General features: G+C 36.2%; 1 long non-coding RNA gene across 1 annotated transcript; it reads left to right on the top strand.

Annotated features, from left to right (window-relative positions):
- The first annotated feature begins 16,223 nt into the window (after positions 1 to 16,223).
- LOC141615262 (uncharacterized) lies at positions 16,224 to 19,697 on the top strand. Its single transcript, XR_012529763.1, has 2 exons — positions 16,224 to 16,635; positions 17,183 to 19,697. It is a non-coding gene; the product is annotated as an uncharacterized LOC141615262 (long non-coding RNA).
- The last annotated feature ends 1,705 nt before the right edge of the window (positions 19,698 to 21,402 follow it).

Here is a 21,402-nt window from a genome sequence, read left to right as displayed (position 1 = left end):
AACGGATATGCCCATCTTAAATGAGGATTTGTGATAATTAGTACAGCTAAGTAAGCCAGAACTAATCTAATTACAAAATCAATGATGTACTCCTCTCCGCTCCCAACAATCATGAGAATCTCATATTAATCACCTAAAACTCATGTTTCATTCTCACCCACTTAAATCATAGTCTTTTGTTCAGCAACGAAACGAAAATAACGAACACATTAAATCAACCAATATTTTTCAGGTTCTATCCGTCGGTAGTTTTCATATGAAAATAAATACAAATTTTCATATGAGCTCTTAATGATATTACTAAAAAACCTCGCTGATGAGAAATAGTTACAAAAAAGTCGATATCCAATTAACTACTTGAGAAAAAAAAAGATATATCAACAAACTAATGCAAACTTAAATCCAAGTTCGTTGAGATCTATTAAAATTCCATAAAAAATAATGTCATTTACATACATTTGTACACAAAAATCCGAAAATGAAACATTTATGCTACTCCATATGATAAAATTTAAAAGTGTCCCTTACCCGAATAATATATCGATCATTGTATCTCCATCAGAATCATACAGAGTAATATAAGTCAACCTACACATACAATATACAATAAATAATATTTGTCAAAAAAATCATTAGAGAACAATCTAATTTAAAGCAAAAACAACGTTTTTGTCGACAAAGGCTACAATAAGATTTAAACACAATGTAAAACACATTAATATTCAAATAAACGTCACAAATAAGGTTTGATTCATAAAAGTAAGAAACATAATAAATATAAATATAAAAATAAAAACAATATTAAGGTAATAGTGTAATCATTTGGATATATTCTATCATGTGTACTACTATATATTCAAGTGAACATGGATGGCAGTCCTCTCATGATCAATATTGATGGTAATCAAACTCACCAGACCCTCGTGTACACGGTAGGAAATATGAGTGTCAAGCCGCAGCAACAGCTGACTACCGTCAAACCCCTTGGCCCACACTGGGGCCGACAACAAGTTCAGCCCTCGGCAGGCCTGAACTTCTCTAGCCTCAAACTCTGCGACGAAGGCTACATCATCCTCAGTCTCCACCCACCGCCTCTTCGCACCACGGGACCTCACGGTGCGTTGAGGGTCTCTATCGGTAATCCTAACAACCCCTGCAACTCTGAACGTGAAACCAGAGGCGCCCGCCTCCGAGTACTAACTCTCCTTCCGGAAGAACCGACCGCAGACTCCGCCTAAGTCCCCGACAACAACCCTAGGCTCCTCCCGAGCCTTTGCACTAGCAGCCTCAACAACGGGCTCCTCCTCAGCAACGTCCTCCTCAACAACGTCCTCCACCACTACCTCCGACACACTCCCCGAGGTACCGACCGACCCAAACTCAGCTTAAGACTCCAAGATCCTCAAGACCTCCTCCTTCAAGGCCTCAGCCTCGGACCCAGTGGGACCAGTAGCCCTCGAACACTCGCCTGAAACCCAAAACAAAACCAACATCAATCATAATTTCGGCATTACGACGGAACAAAACAGACAAAATTTCAAAAACAAAAATCACCTACAAACACGAAACAAAAGCAAACAACAACAAGGGCAAACCCGCCCAATTCCATCCAGCATAATATTTCACAAAAAAAACTCACAAAAAAAAGATGACTCGCCCTTCTTTTCAAGCAAAAGACGAGTCAAAACAACATCAAAAAAACACACATAAACAACCAAACACCCTTACGCTAACACAAGACCTGCAAAAAAAAAAAAACAAAAAAAATATCTACCCGTCCCAACCGGCCATTTTACAAAGCTCAAAAGGCAATTTTACGCCAGATTGAACGCAAACAGGTCAAAAATTCAAATTACGGCCATAACAATGCAACATGACTCGATCACGCCCCAGTACGACCTAAAATACCGTTAAGGTCTATTCTAAGCAATATGGCTCCCCTAGCACACAACGAAGGCTTAACCTAGCGAATACGGCCTTCCCTGACTACAATGCAACCTTGTGGGGCACACGACTCAAACAAATAGGCACAACATTGCGAAATAAGACGGTTTTTACACCTTATTCGCGTTTTTTGCAACTAGGGAGCGGGAACGGGGACAAAAATGCAAATTAAAAGCACCCTTATACTCTTAAACAGGTTTCTAACCTAATGCAAGCATCAATTTCATTCAAAAATGGGAAATCAAAAGCGCTCAAATAGATTTCAAACGAATTAAAGTTTCGTCCCAATTCAATCAACAAAAAAGCAATCAAATTCAAGTGGAATCGGGAAGATTTACATACCTTGAGATGACATGAGTGATATAGCACAAATCCAAGCTAGAAAACAAGATCAACAATGGCGATTTTGAGAGCTCTCGTGATGTTGTCGAAGACGAAGGCAAATGAGGTGTTGCCTCACTTCGCGTCTATTTTGAAGAAAAAAGGGAAGCCTCCTTATGTCGCAGGATGGCTCGCGCCTCTTTGAGGTTACCCTATCATTTTCAATGAAATTTTGGGCTTTGGCCCAAACACGCGTACAATTAACAAATCCCACAAATTTCAAATGACGTAATTCAAAACTGTTATTTTCAAACACCAAATAGCGAAAGTAAAATTCCCTATTATCATAACAAAAAATTTCGACACAAAATAGCAAATAGCGAAATTCAAACTCGTTATTCTTAGCACAAATTTCAAATGACGGCATTAAAAACCGTTATTTTAAACAAAAATAGCAAATAGCGAAATTTTAAACTCGTTATTTCTCAAAAAATTCCAGGATAACAAAATTAAAAACCGTTATTTCAAACAAAGAATAGAAAAATAACGAAAATAAAACTCGCTATTCTCAGCAAGTTTTAAATGATGGAATTAAAAACCGTTATTTCCTCACAAATAGCAAATAGCGAAATTCAAACCCGCTATTATCACAAATTTTTCAAGTTGCAAATGGCGAAAATTCAAATTCTCTATCATCACAAATTTCAAACGATGGAATTTTTAGCACAAAATTCAAAGCTACAAGAGTCGGACTAGAGATACGAAAGGCATGTCTCTTCCAAGCACTACAAACATCTCCCATAAGCACCAAAATTCTCATGTTTCTTATGGTCTCCAGCATGACCAGGTTGACTCAGGTTCCAATATCCACCAGAACTTTCTTTACATTGCAATTTGTCATGGAAAGCGTTATGATGAGCGCGTCATGGTGCTCCTGGTTATCATGGATGTCCACCTCGTCGAAGGTAACGACTGGAACATTGCTGTGGGTAACCCTGCAAGAGGACTCTGGTATGTTACCATGACTTCGGTGGTGTAATACATCGAAATTTGATGGAATTTATATTTACGTTTCAAGCATTTTTAATAATTAATTATGACGTTTGTAATTAATATTGTGAATAAGAGGGAATGATATAATAAAAAATAAATAATAGAATAATTAGTCGGGATGGCAATTGGATAATAATAATAATAATAATGAAGAATAATAACAAAGAATAAATAATAATAATAATAATAATAATAATAATAATAAATAATAATAATAGTAAAGAATAAATAAAGAAAAGAATAAAGAATAAAGAATTGAAGAATGAATAAAATGAATGAATGAATGAATAATAATAATAATAATAATAATAATAATAATAATAATAATAATTATTATTATTATTATTATTATTATTATTATTATAATAATAATAATAATAATAATAATAATAATAATAATAATAATAATAATAATAATAATAATAATAATAATAATAATAATAATAATAATAATAATAATAATAATAATAATAATAATAATAATCATCATCTTGAACATCATGCATAAGATTGCTGAAAGAAGACTGACTGTGAATTGAGGCCATTGATGTGTCAGATGTGGACGCTTTATCTGCATTTCTTTTCTTTTTAAGAGTTTTTAATAAGGCTTTCTGATAAGCTTCTTTAATTTCTTCTTCAGTAAATTCTTGAATATCAGCGGACTCATTGGCCCAAAGATTTAAAATAGCATAAATCTCTTTCCCTTTCTGTTTCGTATATGCTTGCTCTTTGTGATTTAAATAAGAGCTAATCTTCCCCTTTAATAAGTTAATAGTAGGAGTCGAAAGAAGCTCTCCTTCTTCATTTTTATCAAGCATTCTTTCCCAGAACTTAGAATATGACCGATATTTGAGGCAGAATAATCCCGGGTATAACCGAATTGGAGCGACTCTCGAATCCACGGAATAGAGAATTCTAGAAAGAATTTCATGTTTTCAGGAATATGATCCTGAGTGTCAGGTTTAACCTCTTGCCATTTAGTAAAATAGTCTTTAAAAAATTTTGGAAGAACTTCTGGACTAGTACCATAAAAATTCCACCATTTAATAAACCACATAGGAATATCATGGTTATCAACCATAAGTTTAATAAACCAAGTATGGCTTAAAGTTTCATTTTCATACAAAAATGCTTTATCAAAAGCTTGGATATAATCCTAATAATTGTATTTCATTTGAGTATTTTTCACTATAAGTGATTTTTCTGAAAAGGGAGATATACCCCAATCAGTCATGGACAATATCTTTCTAATAATAATTTTAGAGAACTTATAACTCTCTTTATTTGCATTATTTGTAAAATGTTGAACAGTACATTCATTGGCTTTCAGGATTTCCTCATAGAAAAGTCGATGTTTATATGTTTCCTGGGTATAACTCATTCCTCCAAGATATCTTTTATGAAGGTACCAAGGATTATTTTCCCATTTTTCATCGTATTTGCTTAACAAGAGTATTACTCTCTCTTCTTTATTGTTAAGAAGCATTTCTTCTTCTTGATTGGTAGTAGTTTGGACTACTGATGAATATGAAAATCCAGATTTATCCAGATTCTGTTGATTTTCTGCAAGTTCAGTATTACCAACTTCCATAGCGATAAGCTTTTTATTTCCATATTGAACAAGGATATTAGATCCTCACCCTCTTCCTCTGGAAGAGTTTCCTCTTCCTCTTCCTCTTCCTCTATAAGAGGAATCTCCTTTTTGTATTGGAAACATTGCATAGTAATCATTAGGCAATATGGATCATAAGTATTCTCTAGTTAGAAAATCAGGAAGATTATTATCTTCACCCTTTTTATAAATAATTTTAAAATCAAAAGGAGCTAAATGAGATTGCCATCTTGCAAACATTTGCTTTGACACGTCATGCTTGAAATCTTTTGTAAACATATATTGTAATACCCGCCCTTTTAGAGACCCTTTGACCAGCGTTGACTGACCATGGGAGCGGGAGTAGTCTTAGAAAAGTGTGCCAAAACCATCTTGGGCTGCGTGTTAAGAGTGGTACTCGATAGAGTAGAGGCTACTCGATCGAGTATCTAGGTTACTCGATCGAGTAGGGGGCCACTCGATCGAGTATGTTGGGTACTCGATCGAGTACCTGGTTTTCAGCGAGGGTTTTATATCGCGTTTTGTTAAATACGCAAATCACTTCCGCCACTTTCCTTTTATCCTTCAGTCGCCTCTTTCCCTCCCCTTCACCTCAAAACCTCTATGGAAGCCTTTTGGAAGATCCTTGTGCCTTAGGGGAACGTCTCTGGTGTCGGGTAGCGGTCTTTTGCTGAGTTTCTCCCTAATAGGTATGTCATAATCATCATCCGTGTCCATGTTCTTTTAGTTAGGGTTTGCTTGTTAGTAATAGATAATTGTATTGTGGTTATAGGCGTGGCTTGGTCGCTGGACATGTTGTCTGTCGGCATGGATTGGTTGCGGTTGCTTAAAGGTAGGTTCGCCTACTCAGTTTCTGTAGATAGTCTAGTGCGTCGATCGTTGAATCGTTGTTGTTGTGCTTTAATTAGTATAATTGGTTGATTCAGACGATGTTGTGATTGTGGTTGTGATTGTTTGTCTGTGGTTCTCGAGATGCGTTCTCGGCTGAGTGGAGTCACTTGCGGAAGTGGCTTCACGCCCTAGTTTCGCCCTTCGTGGAACCCGCCACGGAAGGGGATGTGCACATTAATGGGACAGGGTTATCGCTCGGTATGATGAGCGGGGCTTAGGTGGGAACGGCTGCGGTCCCCCCGGGTGGTGGTCCGGTGGACGATCGGAGACGGAGATGGAGCGGAGTGCCTGATTGTGACTGATTGTCTTGTGTTGTTTTGGTAGATGTTGGTAACTTGGTTATGTCTTATCTCAGTACTGACCTTGTGTGGTTGTCTTGTTTGTTTATATGTCTACCGTGATCCCTTATGGTGAGCAGTCCGTCTTAGCAGGTGTTGATGTGGTTGCTAGCTGGAGTCCGGGCAGGGATGAGTCGCCACGAGATTTAATAATTGTAGCCAGTAGACTTGGAGTTGTATCTTTTGTATCGTTAGTTGGATAGATGACTTGTAAAGTAATTTAATCGTTCTTTTAACGACACTTGATTATTACTATCCTCGGGCAACGGAGATGGTAGCGCCTTTATATGCTAAGGAAGGCCTAGTTAAGGCTCCTCTATATATAGGGGTGTTACAAAGTGGTATCAGAGCGACGATTTTGGAACCTGTAACAAATGAATATAATGTACGTAGGGAGTCTAATAAAATGAACCTGGTGTATGTATAATGGGAGCCCCAGCTGATGCTAGGTTTTGGGTGAGTAGGCGCCCTCATTTCAAAATCTTGGCCCCATGACACTTAAGCCAGTCACATGGTCTGGGAATGTGGAGTCCGTGTGTCTATGTGTGATATGCATGTTAATTGTGCCGGAGCTACCTCCGGTTGAGTCTTTGTTGGAAGTTAGTAGGGGTGTGATGGTAGAATTTGGGCCGTGTAGGATAATTGTTGATGAGATTATTGAAGTTCTTTGAATGATTAGCAAGCTTATAGGATGGTTATGATATATGTGACGAAGGTTTAAGTGATAGTGATGTGTGAAAATGTGGAATCAAATGTCGTGACATGAAGAGTGAACATGTAGGTGTTTGCTAAAAGTTAACAATGACGGAAGTTGTAAGCGAGTTTATAAATCCTACAGTAATTGCTACGATGATGATTATAATTTAGTTGAGTTATAACTCGAGGCATAGCATGTAGTAATGCGTTTATGCCTTATTTGTTGGTTGAAAATTTTCCGCTGCGTAATGTTTGATTCGTGCAAGATGAATTGCTTATGGTAGAATGTAGGACATGATTGAATAATTTGTTCGAAAAGTAGGTATTTATGTGATAAGTGAAAGGAAGAATTGATGTTAATTATATGCTTCAAATTGAAGTGAACACGGGTTTAGTAGTAACATGAAAAGTAAAAATTTAAGTGTAATATGATGGCATGAATATGTTGATAAATATTTCGGGGGCAGGTAAACCGAGTTAGGTAACTTATATAGCGTAATGCGATGTGCATCTTATTCGTTGAGAATTGTAGTTTGCGCAATAAGAATTGTAAAACGTGATGGAGTATGATATTTCATGCCGAATTCCGAATTTGGTTTGGAATCGACACACCATGTTGTTTTGCAGGGATCTTTAATTTACTTCGTACTTTTGACCGAGTACCTAACTATACTTGACCGAGTGCGGGTGCTTACTAGACCGAGTAGACCTCACTCGATCTAGTTAGGAAGCTATGATGTCGGGATGTGGGGAAAATTCCTGCAGATACTCGATGATTTAGCTCCTACTCGATCGAGTAGGGTGGTACTCGATCGAGTACCCCAGGCACTCGATCGAGTAGGTTACTGTACAGCGAATCCTACGGGTTTTCATAAAACCCCTATTCTTCCTATTTCTTTCCCATTCTCCTCATTCTTCCTCTATATTTCGAAACATCTAAACCTAATTCCTCTCAAAATCTCTCTTTCTCTTGGGTTAGTGGTGATTCTTGGGGTTGATTTTCTTGTTTAATTCCGTTCTTTTACTTTGTTACTTAATCAAGGTATGATTTCTTCTCTATTTCTATGTTTTTATGCTTTAAACTTGTTGAGGATGGTTATGTAAACTGAAATTTTTGATTCATATGGATAGATTGTTACTTTTAATGGTTGAAATATGATTCACATGCCTACTTTTCGTGTTTGTTGGTGATTAATTGCTGTAAATTAAACTAGAAATTTGCAATTAGGGGACTGAAAATTCTAGGGTTTACAAAATTGAAATTGATTTTTGATTGATTTACATTGATTAGATGATGGGATTAAGTATTATACATTGTTTGTATCATGTTGGAGAATTAATTTTGATGATTTTCACCCTAGAAAGTTGCCTTAAAACTCCGTCTTAAAAGTGCCTTAAGTGGAAATTCGTGATTTATATGTGGAATTTGGCGTTGTATGTGAATGCTTAACTAAAGGATGAACTCAAAGTATGATAGTAGAAACGATAATTGATGAAAAGATGTCAAAATAGTCACAAATTTGTAGAGACCGTCTGACAACTTACCTGGGTTAATTTCTTTTCTAATATTGAAGATGATGGTCATATGTCCTAAATTTCTTCTCCGCGAACTTGTATACTTGCCTCACATGTGTTTAGTAGCGTGTTGGAACAACTTTAGAGTCATACTAGGATGTTCGAAATTGCTGAGTAAATGTGTTCACATGTCAAATTTTCATAATTACGGCTTATGAGTGACTACAAACTGAAACTATATGTCAAAATTTTGAAGCTATTTGGTGAACGTGTGTACTTAGCTTAATACTCAAATTTAACGGCATAAATTATGTGCTTCACATGCTGAAAGTTGTTGGTAAATTGGTGTGCCTAATCGAGTATCTTTGAATTCAAATTACATAAAATAAATATTTGCATGTTTATACAAGTTGCTTGAACATATGCCTAAAGCAGATGCCGAGACTGAACCTTGGAATCCGCCAAAGTAAACGGGGGAGGGGTAACCCACCTGAGATGGGGGAGGGGAGTGGACTGTGGTACCCGGTTCCGAATACCCTTTCGATTGTTTTTGTTGATTTCAAGCAGAGGGAGCGTTTTGTAGCTTTACAAAAACGCAAAATGAGACCTACGAGGTGTATAGACACTACTGTGTTGGAGGATTTAGAGATAGAGACGGATGTCCGTCACATATTCGAGACCTTGGGTTTTACGGGTTTTTATAGGCTGAGGAAACATACTTACTCTTTTCTTACTTTGGAGTTCATGAGCTCTTTTAGCTATGACCCAGCGGGCCAGACTGTTGAGTTTAGATTGATGAACACCAGCTTTCTGTTGACTATGGATTTGGTTGCCTCTCACCTTGGGTTGGCCAAACCTCCCAAGAATTCTATCACCGACATCCTAGCTGAGTGCAGCGTCTGCCGCCTAATGCCTTGCTTGACTGGGAAGCAAGCTCCCACCTCGAGCAACATGCTGATTAATGACGTTCAGCATGTTACCTTGAGGGTCTTTCTCCGTTCTCTTTCGAACCTCCTCTATAACAGAAAGGATATCAGCAAATTGAATAATCATGAGGTCTTACTTCTGATGTCTTACCTCCACCCGGAGCGGGCCAGGAAAGTGGTCTTTAATGCTCCTTCTATGGTTTGTGCTGCCCTTGCCTTGATGGCTTCTTCCTCTTCCCGACACGAGTTGTGGCGCTATCGCCACTCGGTTAGCTGAAAAGCTAACCTCTTTTGAGGCTTCTTCGGAGTACATGCCTCTAGCTACCCCAGTGCCTACCATGGATCGTGACTACTATCTCGACCTGAAATGGTTGAGGACCTTGGCTGACGGTAGCCTAGCGTGGAGGGTGTGGGACATGAGTTGGATGAAAATTCCAGCTCCTCAGCACCTCCCACCGACGGAGCCCTTGGAGCCGACGGTAGTGGCGGTGGACTCCGATGATGAGGAGGAGGAGGAGGATGAGGATAGACCCCGCCAGCTGCAGACCTATATCAACGACGACACCATCCTGGAGGTGATGCCGGAGCCGACGAAGGGCGAGAATGCGGGAGTTGCGGTGGTGGAGAGACCCAGATTGGGGAGGGGACCCCGTCGAGTGAGGGAGAGGGCCTCGGAGACTAGGGCCACGGCCCGTAGCGCCGCCAAAGAAGAAAGATCCTTTTCCGTGCTACCCTTACCTCGACACCCGGAGACGCGGTCCGGCTACTTGGCGAGATAGAGTGTCATCTACCTTGACACTCCGGAACATGCACGAGATGGCGTACGCTCAGGGGATAGGGACCGAGGGACCGCATCCAGTTTGGTGGAGTGGAGTTGGGGACTACTCAGGGGTTTTCCATTCCTACGAGGTGGATCAATCGACGTGGGGGGCACCTCAGTCCTTCCCTTACAGTGGCCTGACTCCATGGTACGTGGGCCCAGGAGCAGGAGCAGGAGTGGATGCGGGGATCGGGTCATCGGGAGCGGTACTTACGGTGGTGGTGATGATGAGGTGATGTTTGAAGGAGCAGGAGGAGGAGTGATACTCCTTGTTTTATCCTTGTTGATGGTAGTTGGTATTAGTGGTTAAGAGTATTGCTAGACTTTAGTAGTTATTTCGTTGAGACTTGATTTTGGACTTGTATTGTGGCCATAAGGCCGGATTTATTACTTACCTATGTTGCAGGATTGACTTTGGGGTCGGGAAATCATCTCGACCTAAGTTATGTGACGGCTATATATATATATGTGTTAGTTTATGACAGGTTTTATAAGGAACTTGGCCTGTAGGTACTCGATAGAGTACCCCGTACTCTATCGAGTAGCTGCAAGAAGACGGGATGAAAAGCATTCTGACCTGTAGGCTACTCGATCGAGTAGCCAAGACACTCGATCGAGTAGCATGGCACTCGATCGAGTATCGCTACATACTCGATCGAGTAGCACTGTTACAGGAGGTTTTCGAAAATTAAAAATGTTCAATTGTTTTATAATTGCAAGTTTCATATTTAACGTGGTTGTTAGTGCTTAGTAACATCGTTGAACCGTTAATTCTCTATGTTGGAAGTCGTGCTTGAGTTCTCTATGCATATTTATATCAGCTAATGAACCGGTGATAGATTATTTTGCTTAAATGTGCATCCGCCTTGTTCTTACCTCATTACCGGAATTACATCTTCTCATACATTTGTGCATACCATGTTAACGTGCTTTATCGTTGGCGCCTAGTTGTCCCGGAGAGTTATGTATGATTTATAATTTAACGAGTTTATGCTTAGCGAGTAATGTCTACAATAAATAATATGTTTTAACCCATGTCATGAATCAGATAATAAGTAATATGCGTTGAAATTGGGTGGTGAACTTCGGGGACGAAGTTCCTTTTTAGAGGGGAAGAGTAATGTCGCGAAATAAAAAGGCTGTTTTTGAATAATGTTTTGCTTGTTTATAATGTTGTTGGTATTATGTTTTGCTTTAATTACAAAAATTTCTGAAGTATAACGGATTACTTTAGTTCTTTAAAGTGAATGTTGTTGTATGTTTCAAGAGACGGTCATGAAGAAATAGTTATAGTGCGATGAATCGTATTTGAATCACGTTGCCGAGTAACATGGTGGCATTAGTTGCACCACATGAAAGTTGATATGAGACATGTTCTAGATTGATAGTTTGATAGTTGTTACAGTATGTTGGGTGATCGTGGGTGGTGATTCGCATTGCGAGTTTGATGTTTTATATATATATATATATAGTATAACGGTTGACGGTGATAACGCTTGCATGACAGTAGTAAGAATCGATAGGTATAAATGTGGACGGTGATGATGATGACATGGGGGGGGGATGGTATTTCCAAGGAGTTATGGTTTGAGCGGAAAGAATGGTGAGGTCGTGTTGTTCTCGTGCCGTGAGCGGGAGATAGGTGAGTTGAACTTCGGGGACGAAGTTCTTTTAAGGGGCGAAGACTGTAATACCCGCCCTTTTAGGGACCCTTTGACCAGCGTTGACTGACCATGGGAGCGGGAGTAGTCTTAGAAAAGTGTGCCAAAACCATCTTGGGCTGCGTGTTAAGAGTGGTACTCGATAGAGTAGAGGCTACTTGATCGAGTAGCTAGGTTACTCGATCGAGTAGGGGGCCACTCGATCGAGTATGTTGGGTACTCGATCGAGTACCTGGTTTTCAGCGAGGGTTTTATATCGCGTTTTGTTAAATCCACAAATCACTTCCGCCACTTTCCTTCTATCCTTCAGTCACCTCTTTCCCTCCCCTTCACCTCAAAACCTCCATGGAAGCCTTTTGGAAGATCCTTGTGCCTTAGGGGAACGTCTCTGGTGTCGGGTAGCGGTCTTTTGCTGAGTTTCTCCCTAATAGGTATGTCATAATCATCATCCGTGTCCATGTTCTTTTAGTTAGGGTTTGCTTGTTAGTAATAGATAATTGTATTGTGGTTATAGGCGTGGCTTGGTCGCTGGACATGTTGTCTGTCGGCATGGATTGGTTGCGGTTGCTTAAAGGTAGGTTCGCCTACTCAGTTTCTGTAGATAGTCTAGTGCGTCGATCGTTGAATCGTTGTTGTTGTGCTGTAATTAGTATAATTGGTTGATTCAGACGATGTTGTGATTGTGGTTGTGATTGTTTGTCTGTGGTTCTCGAGATGCGTTCTCGGCTGAGTGGAGTCACTTGCGGGAGTGGCTTCACGCCCTAGTTTCGCCCTTCGTGGAACCCACCACGGAAGGGGATGTGCACATTAATGGGACAGGGTTATCGCTCGGTATGATGAGCGGGGCTTAGGTGGGAACGGTTGCGGTCCCCCACTGGCAGGGCTGGTCCAGTGGATAGTCGGAGATGGAGATGGAGCGGAGTGCCTGATTGTGACTGATTGTCTTGTGTTGTTTTGGTAGATGTTTGTAACTTGGTTATGTCTTATCTCAGTACTGACCTTGTGTGGTTGTCTTGTTTGTTTATGTGTCTGCCGTGATCCCTTATGGTGAGCAGTCCGTCTTAGTAGGTGTTGATGTGGTTGCTAGCTGGAGTCCGGGCAGGGATGAGTCGCCACGAGATTTAATAATTGTAGCTAGTAGACTTGGAGTTGTATCTTTTGTATCGTTAGTTGGATAGATGACTTGTAAAGTAATTTAATCGTTCTTTTATCGACACTTGATTATTACTATCCTCGGGCAACCGAGATGGTAGCGCCTTTATATGCTAAGGAAGGCCTAGTTAAGGCTCCTCTATATATGGGGGTGTTACATATATTTTGCTGTTTTGCAATCAGTTTTGATAATAAAAGGTTTATTGTATAAGTCATCTTGAAATTTTAAAACACATTTAACAATAGCTAAAACTTCCTTAGCTATAGTAGCATAATTACACTGGGCTTTATTCCATTTTCCCGAGTAAAATCTGATAAGTAATTCTTGCTTATTAGTAGGGTCAACTTGTTTTAATATTCCGCCATAGCCTTTTTCAGAGGCATCAGTTTCTACAATTTTCTCCCAATGGGGATTTGCTAAAGATAAACAAGGCAAAGATATAATCTTAGCTTTAATCTTTTGAACAGCTTTAGTATGATCATCTGTCCAAGGGGTTGCATTCTTTTTTAATCTATCATACAAAATAGCTGTATCTTCGGCAATATTCTTATAGTAAGGAGAAATATAATTAAGACTTCCTAAAAATCTTTGTAAATGAGTTTTATTGGTTATCTCATCAGGAAATTTTGAACCAAATTCAATACTTCTATTAATAGGAATAATAATTCCTTTTTCTACATTGTGACCAAGAAATCTGACTTTAGTCTGAAAAGGCATCATTTTTGGTTTAGAAATTACTAACCCATTTCTGATAATAATTTTTTGGAAAATATCTAAATGCTTAAAATGCATTTCAATAGTTTTAGAAAATACAAAAATATCATCAATATAGACAATAATAAAGTCAGTATAGTCATTAAAAATTTCATTCATAATCTTTTGAAATTCAGAGGGGGCATTTTTTAACCCAAATGGCATAACATTCCATTCATATTATCCAAAAGGAACATTAAAAGCTGTTTTATATCTGTCACTAGGATGAATTTGTATTTGCCAATATCCAGATTTTAAATCAAACTTGGAGAATATAACAGATTCATATAATCTATCTAATAAATATTTTTTAATACCTTATTTAAAGGTTTATAATTAATAACAAGTCTAGGGACTCCTCTTTCTTGCTCAGTATGTTTATTAACATAAAAAGCAGTACATGACCATGGTGATTTAGAAGCGGTAATTAATTTTTTCTCTAATAAAGAAGCTATTTCTTTTTGACATAAAGCTAAATATTCAGAGTTCATTTGACAGAGTCTTGCTTTGGTCGGAATATTCCTTTCATCAAAGCTTTCTTCATAAGGAAGAGTTACAACATGTTTTTTCCTATCCCAAAATGCAGAGAGATGATCACCACATATTGTAGTAGCAAAATTATTACTCAAAAGAGTAATTTTATTTTGTAATTTAGGATTCTGTAATTTTTCATTAAGGGTTAATATTGTAGCTTCTTGTTTTAAAAAATTCAATTGCTTTTCTTTATTTATCAGATGGTCATAAACATGGTGTAAAATCTTTGTAATAGGTTTTGTAACAAATTTGAAAGTAATTGGTTCTTTCTTATAAGTAGCAATAATTTTCTCTTTATCAACATGAGTTATGGGATAAAGATGATTAAGAAAAGGAGTTCCAAGTATAATTGGAGTAGTTAACTTATCTTTAACTAGTAAAAAAGATGAGGGAATACATTTATTAGCTACACAAATATAAGCCTTAGGAATTTTGAATTCAATATTAAGCTTTTCTCCTCCTGCATGCGAAAGAGTATGGGAAGTCTTTTGGAAATATGTAGTAGGTATTAACCCTTCTTGGATAACATTTAAATCAGCGCCACTGTCCACCAGAGCAATTAAATCATTCTTAAAATAAGTATTAATTTTTAAATTAACTTTTATATATCATTTTTGGCTTATGACCGATTCTATGGTCTGCACAAATTCTTTCCTATTTTCTACATAAATTATTTGTTCTTCTGATGTATTCTTAGGATCAAAATTATTAAATTCCCCTTTGTTTTCTAACTGATTTTCTGGATTATTATTCAATTCTTTATTATGGTCCAAAACCTGTAACATTTCAAGATTAGATATTCTTATATCTTGTTGTTTTGCTTGTTCACTAAGATCTTTAATCTCTGTTTTTAGATTTTCCATTTCTATAAGAACATCTTTGAGAGATGTAGGTTGGAGACTAGTTTTCCGTTGTTTTAATAATTTATAAACTTCATTCATAGTATAAGGTTCACTATTCTCTTGGTTTCTTGAAAAAGAAACTTGATTATTTGAACTACTAGGTTCTTCACTTAACGTATCTATAATCTTTGACCTTATCTCTGGATCTTTAATACGTTGAAGCATTTTAACCCATTGATGGGATTCTAAAACATTAATCTGATTATCTTCAAACTGAGATATTAAAGTATAAAACTCATTTTCTTCTTTTATGCAGGGTTTATTCCTAGAACAAAGTTCACATTCTGAACTTGAAGATTTAGAAGAGTCGGATAAATATGAATCATTATCCATTATTTTTACTTCATTACTAGAGCTTGAGCTAGAACTTTCAAGTTCATTGTCTGTTACTCAAAACATTTTATACAACTTATCTTTAATACTATCGTCTATATCAAGACTGTAAATTTTTTTCTTAGTCCAGCAATTCTTTGCTATGTGACCAATTTTATTACATTTATAACATATAATTGGCTTCTCATATTTCTGAGTCTTCTTACTCGACTTTCTAAAAGCTTTCCTTTCAGCTTTTTTATTTCATTTTTCTTGTGAATATCTTTTCTTTTTTCTTTTATAAAAAGGATTCTCATTGGAATTTCAACTGGAATTTTGTTTATTTCTTTTCTTTTTAGAATATTGGTACATCCATACCAAATTGATTACAGAATTCACCTAATTGGTTCTTCTCAAGCAAATTTTGTCTCTTTAATTGTTGACTCAATTTAAGTTCATTACAAAGATTTAAACCTTCCTGAATACAAGTTCCTATTAAACTACCATAAGTATAATTATCATAAGGAATAGAAGTATAACCATTCATAAGGTTATTTCTAACCCTTTCAGCAAATAAATAAGGTAATCCATCAATAAATTTAGATTTCCAATGTTCACTAGATGCTTCAGGAAGTTCCATTACCCTACTGAGAAAAGTATCTTTATACCATCTAAAATCAGTAAGAGTTTTGCATCTTAGATTCTGTAATAGAGTTCTAATATTTTCATTGTTATAAGAATATCTTCCTGTAAAATGTTCAACTATATTAACCACAAGTGTATAAACCGCATTCTCTTTTTGGGTATTATCAGGCGGTGGCGAACCTACGCAGTAGCAGGGGGTAGCAGCTGCTACCCCATTCAACAATTTTTTTTTTTGAGAAAATTAAGTTTTGCTATCCCATTAAATATAATATACTCTATGATTTAATTATACAATAACTTATTAATATGGAAGTTAATCCCCTAAAAAATAGGTGTTTCCTAAATAAACTAAATCATATAGAAAAAAATTCCAAATCCTAATTCCTATAAAAACGTACTGGGTTGTTCTCACAAAAAAAAAGAAAAATGCTAATTGTGTACTTGCCGGATCTTTTTCAGCGTCCTTCTCGAATCGCGCCGTCAAATCGATAATTTGGGAAACTGGTATTCTGCCATTAAGGACTGTCAATCGATCCTGAGCTTATTCCCTTTCTATAAGGTAATCATAAACTCTTTTAAGCTAATAATCTTGTGATTTGAGTAGTAATATTAAAATTATTGATTGATATTGATGAATCATGAATGTGATAATTTCTTATACTCCGTAATTGAACTCTTGGATGATGAATTAGATCCAATTTGTAAATTATGATGGATGATTAATATTTAATCGGTAATTTGGGAAATAGTTTGGTGAGTTTAATAGCAAAATAGATCGAGAAAGACGGAATAGTGAATTGAAATTATTGAATAAATTGAGATCTTAATTAAATAAGAGAGATAAGAGTGAACTAAATTGATGAAGAAGATAAAAAACTAAAGCTTTGTAGGTGTGCGTGTAGTGTGTAGAAGCAATTCAAGCAAAGTCTTTTATTGGGAATTAAAGGCAACAAAGGGAGTCAGAGGGAGTTGGGAGCTGGGACGATAATTTTTTTTTTCTTCTTTTTTAAGTTTGGATATATACTTTAACACTTAAACATTAGTATATAATGTTCCTATATACTATAGTATTTGGTTGCTTGAATAATTTATGATTAAATTTTCAGAATGAAGAGAACTATAACGACACCTATTACGAATTTTTTCCCGAAAAGACATTGTATTGATGAAGCACAAAATCACCAAAGTTCAAGTCCATTAGACGAACGTGAAACCGAAGTTGAAGAGCCCCACGATGGCGAAACTGAAATGGGTACTAGTTCAAATCCTTTTAAAGAGCCAATTTTAGATATGTTAACTGATTTTGATGTTATTTCTCTTCCACACGATCCTGGGTTGAGGAGAAAGTTAACAGATTTTCACATAAATGACCGTGATATAATAAGAAGAGAGTATGTTCGAAGAGGACCATGCCAACCTCGTGATCACAAATTTCCAAAGACAAAACGTAACTTTGTTGTTGCGTGGTTTGATAAGTTTAAGCCTTGGTTGGACTATAGTAAAGAAAAGGATGCAGCATTTTGTTTTGTTTGTTATTTATTCAAGAGTGATTGCGTATCGGGTGGTGAGGCTTTTGTGAACGTGGGGTTCAGGATCTGGAGTAAAACAGATGCATTCACTAAGCATGTCGGTAACCATATGAGTGCTCACAATAATGCCATGAGGAATTTTGATGTTTTTAATAAACAAAAATCTTCAATTGCGTGTTGCTTTGAAAATTATACCAAAGAAGCTAAAAATGATTATTGTATTCGATTGGATGCTTCAATGGATGCATTACGGTTTATTACTTTACAAGGGTTGGCATCTCGTGGTCATGATGAAAGTGATGAATCCTTGAACCAAGGTAATTATCTAGAGCTTAGGAAAGTATTTGCAAAACGTGACAGTAATGTGGCTAGAGCTCTTTTTGATAAAAAAAGTACCTGGAAATTTTACTCTCGCCTCATCTAAAATCCAAAAACAAATTGTTAATGTCTTCGCAAATGAGACCACCAAAAAGCTTATAGAAGAATTAGATGGTGGGTTTTTTGGTATTCTTGCCGATGAGTCAGCTGATATATCTGATAAAGAACAAATGGCTCTTTGTTTGCGGTATGTTGCTAAAACAGGGGCGGTAAAAGAAAGACTTTTGGGTGTTGTACATGTGGGTAATACTACTTCTGTAACCCTTAAAGCTGCAATTGAAAAGGTGTTACATGCAAACTCTCTTACTTTTTCTAGTGTTAGAGGTCAGGGTTATGATGGTGCTAGTAATATGAGAGGTTCAATCAATGGTCTTAAAACCTTAATCATGGAGGAGACTCCTTCTCCTTATTATGTTCATTGTTTTTCTCATCAACTCCAGCTAGCACTTATTGCGGTGGCTAAGAAAAATGCTGATTGTAGTGTCCTTCTTGATTCACTCGGCATTTTACTTAATGTGATTGGGAGTTCGTGTAAACGTAAAGATATTCTCTGAGAAATACAAGCTGAAAATGTTTTAAAAGCATTACAGGCTGGTGAACTTGAATCTGGAACTGGCTTAAATCAAGAGAAAGGTTTAAGTAGGCCCGGTGATACTCGTTGGGGATCTCACTTTAAAACCATTTTGCACGTGTTTGATATATTTCCTGCCATTCTTAAAGTTCTTGATGCGATTGGTGAATTTTGTGATGGAAGTGAGTTAGTAAAGGTGGAGAGTCTGCATTTACCATGCGAACATTTGATTATGTTTTTATTGGACAATTGATGATTACTATTTTTGGGATTACTAATGCATTGAACAAAGCTTTACAAAAGAAAGATCAAGATATCGTGAATGTTGTGTCTCTTGTTGATGTGACACAAAAGAATTTACAAAAGATTAGAGAAGATGGGTGGACTGCTCACATGGAAAAGGTGACGTTATTTTGTCAAAAGAATGAAATTTGTGTTCCTGTCATGAGTGATATGTATGTGGTTCCGGGGAGACGCAGGCGTGGAAAGAAAGAAGTGGATAATCTTACTCATTTTAGAATCGAAGTGTTTTTGAGCTTGATTGATCAAATATGGAGTGAAATTGATGATCGATTTAGCGAGAGAAGCAAAGATTTACTTACTTATATTTCTTGCTTCAATCCTAGAGATCGATTTTCTTCATTTAATATCCGTCATTTGCTTCAACTTGCTACCTTCTATCCGTGTGAATTTTCAAGTGCTGATTTGCTACACTTTGAATATGAACTTGGAAACTTTGTTGAAGATGTTAAAAATGATGATAGATTTTGGAATTTAGAGAGTCTAAACGATCTTTCCATGAAGCTTGTTGAGACAAAGAAACATTTGGTACACATAAAGGTGTATTTGCTCTTAAAACTTGTATTGGTTCTTCCTGTGGCGACAGCAAGTGTGGAAAGAGCTTTTTCGGCAATGACATATATAAAGAATAAAGTTCGCAATAGCATGGGATATGATTTGCTGAATGATAATTTAGTTACCTTTATAGAGAGAGATTTATTTTGTAAAGTTACTAGCGAAGAACTCGTAAACAATTTTCAAAATATGAGAACTCGTAGGTTACGACTAGATTAATATTTTCGCGTTAAGTTTGTAATTTGAAACATATGACTTATATTTCTTACCTCGTGGTATGATTTTTTATTTTTTATTTTTTATTTTTTACGATTATGATGTATATTTTTTCGCTACCCCATATTTAGATCTCTGGGTTCGCCCCTGTTATCAGGCATATCAATTTTAGTATTAAGAATCATTGTCTTAGCTTCATTGGAAAGACAATTATCCCACCAACCCTTTAGTTGGCCTGTAAATCCTGCTGTAATCATTTTAGCAACAGTTACGTCACTATTACCAGCAATTTTACACATGGTACTATACATCATAATTCTATGAATTTGATTATAAATCTGTTTGTCTGTAAATCCATCAATATTACATTCATAAATACATTTTCCACTATAACTATTATTTAAATGATATTCTTGTTCCTCATGAAGAACATCCATAGGCGATGACCTATTATAATAGAATAATCTTTGAGTAGGCTTATCTGCCCATCCTTTATCCATTTTATTTAGCTCATCTTGTATGATATCTCTATGATCATTCTCATTATCAGAAAGATTTTGAACAAAATTATCACTAAGAGTTTTCTTTAAGTTTTAATTCAACTCGTTTACTTAAATCTTCTTGCTCTTTAAAAGCTTTTTCCCAATTTAAAGGAGCCTTAGTTATAAAATTTTTTATTTCAAAAGGATTTTGTATATTCACTTTTGAGGGGCCTGGATTATTACAGGGTATAGTTTCCATTTTTTTTTTATCAATTTTATCTTTTAATGAAGTTAATGATTTATCTATATCAAAAACTTTTTTCTATAAATAGTCTAAATTATCTATCTTCTCATGTAAAGAACCTAAATGTTCACTAACAATATGAAGAATAAGATTAGCAAAATTTTGTTGCTCAATTAATACATTTAAATGTGTAACCTTAAGAGCTGAAGTATTGTCTAAAGATTGATACGTATTTGAAAGAGCTGTAAATTTACAAGAACCCATTTTAAATTCCTCTAATGGAGGATAAATTCCTTTAAAAACTTTATTTTCTGCTAGTTCATATTTTCTTTCCATAACAGAGATATATGATTCTACATATGTAGAAAAAAACCATGGTGCAAAATACATAATCTTGTTATGATATGTGCAATAATCATAAAATTCTTGTTGAAGCTTATCCTTCTGGTCATTTGTAAAGTTCTTTAAGAACCAAGTCCTAAACTTTTCCCTTTTAGGCAATTTAAATTCTTCCTTAATAATCTTTCTAGCTTTACTATTAAAGCTAAAGTCTATGTTTTGGTTTGTGTTATTCATCAAGACAATTATAACTTGCTTGAGACATAGTCTCGAATTGGGGTTCATTAGTATGTCCTCTAATAATATTTTCTTTATATTTTTGAAAATTATTTATTCTTATTTCTTGAAGATTATCGTTTTCATCCTCTCTTATGTGAGAAGTAGAAGCCCTAAAAGGAGCAGGCCTTTCTAAATCATAGTCTAATGGGGAAATAAAAGATCTTACAGAATTAGATCTGGATAATCTTGAAGACTTGTCTTTTAACAAATTTATTTGATTCTTAAAAATCAAATCTACAGACCCATCACCTGTCTGTATAACATCTAAAAGGTCTGTATTAACTTTAAGTTGTGGTTTCATAGCTCTTTCAATTTTTCAGCTATCAGGAAAATATATTTCTTCCCATTTAATTTTTCTTCTGGTTGTAATATCTGATTTATGAAAATTAGTCTCAATGACTATAGTTTCATTTAATGGTTTATCAGTTATTTT

The sequence above is a fragment of the Silene latifolia genome, chromosome 11 (genome assembly GCF_048544455.1).
Source record: "Silene latifolia isolate original U9 population chromosome 11, ASM4854445v1, whole genome shotgun sequence".
In the NCBI taxonomy this organism is placed as follows: domain Eukaryota; kingdom Viridiplantae; phylum Streptophyta; class Magnoliopsida; order Caryophyllales; family Caryophyllaceae; genus Silene; species Silene latifolia.
Note: the sequence above shows the minus strand (reverse complement) of the source record. Positions and strands in the feature narration are given on the sequence as shown.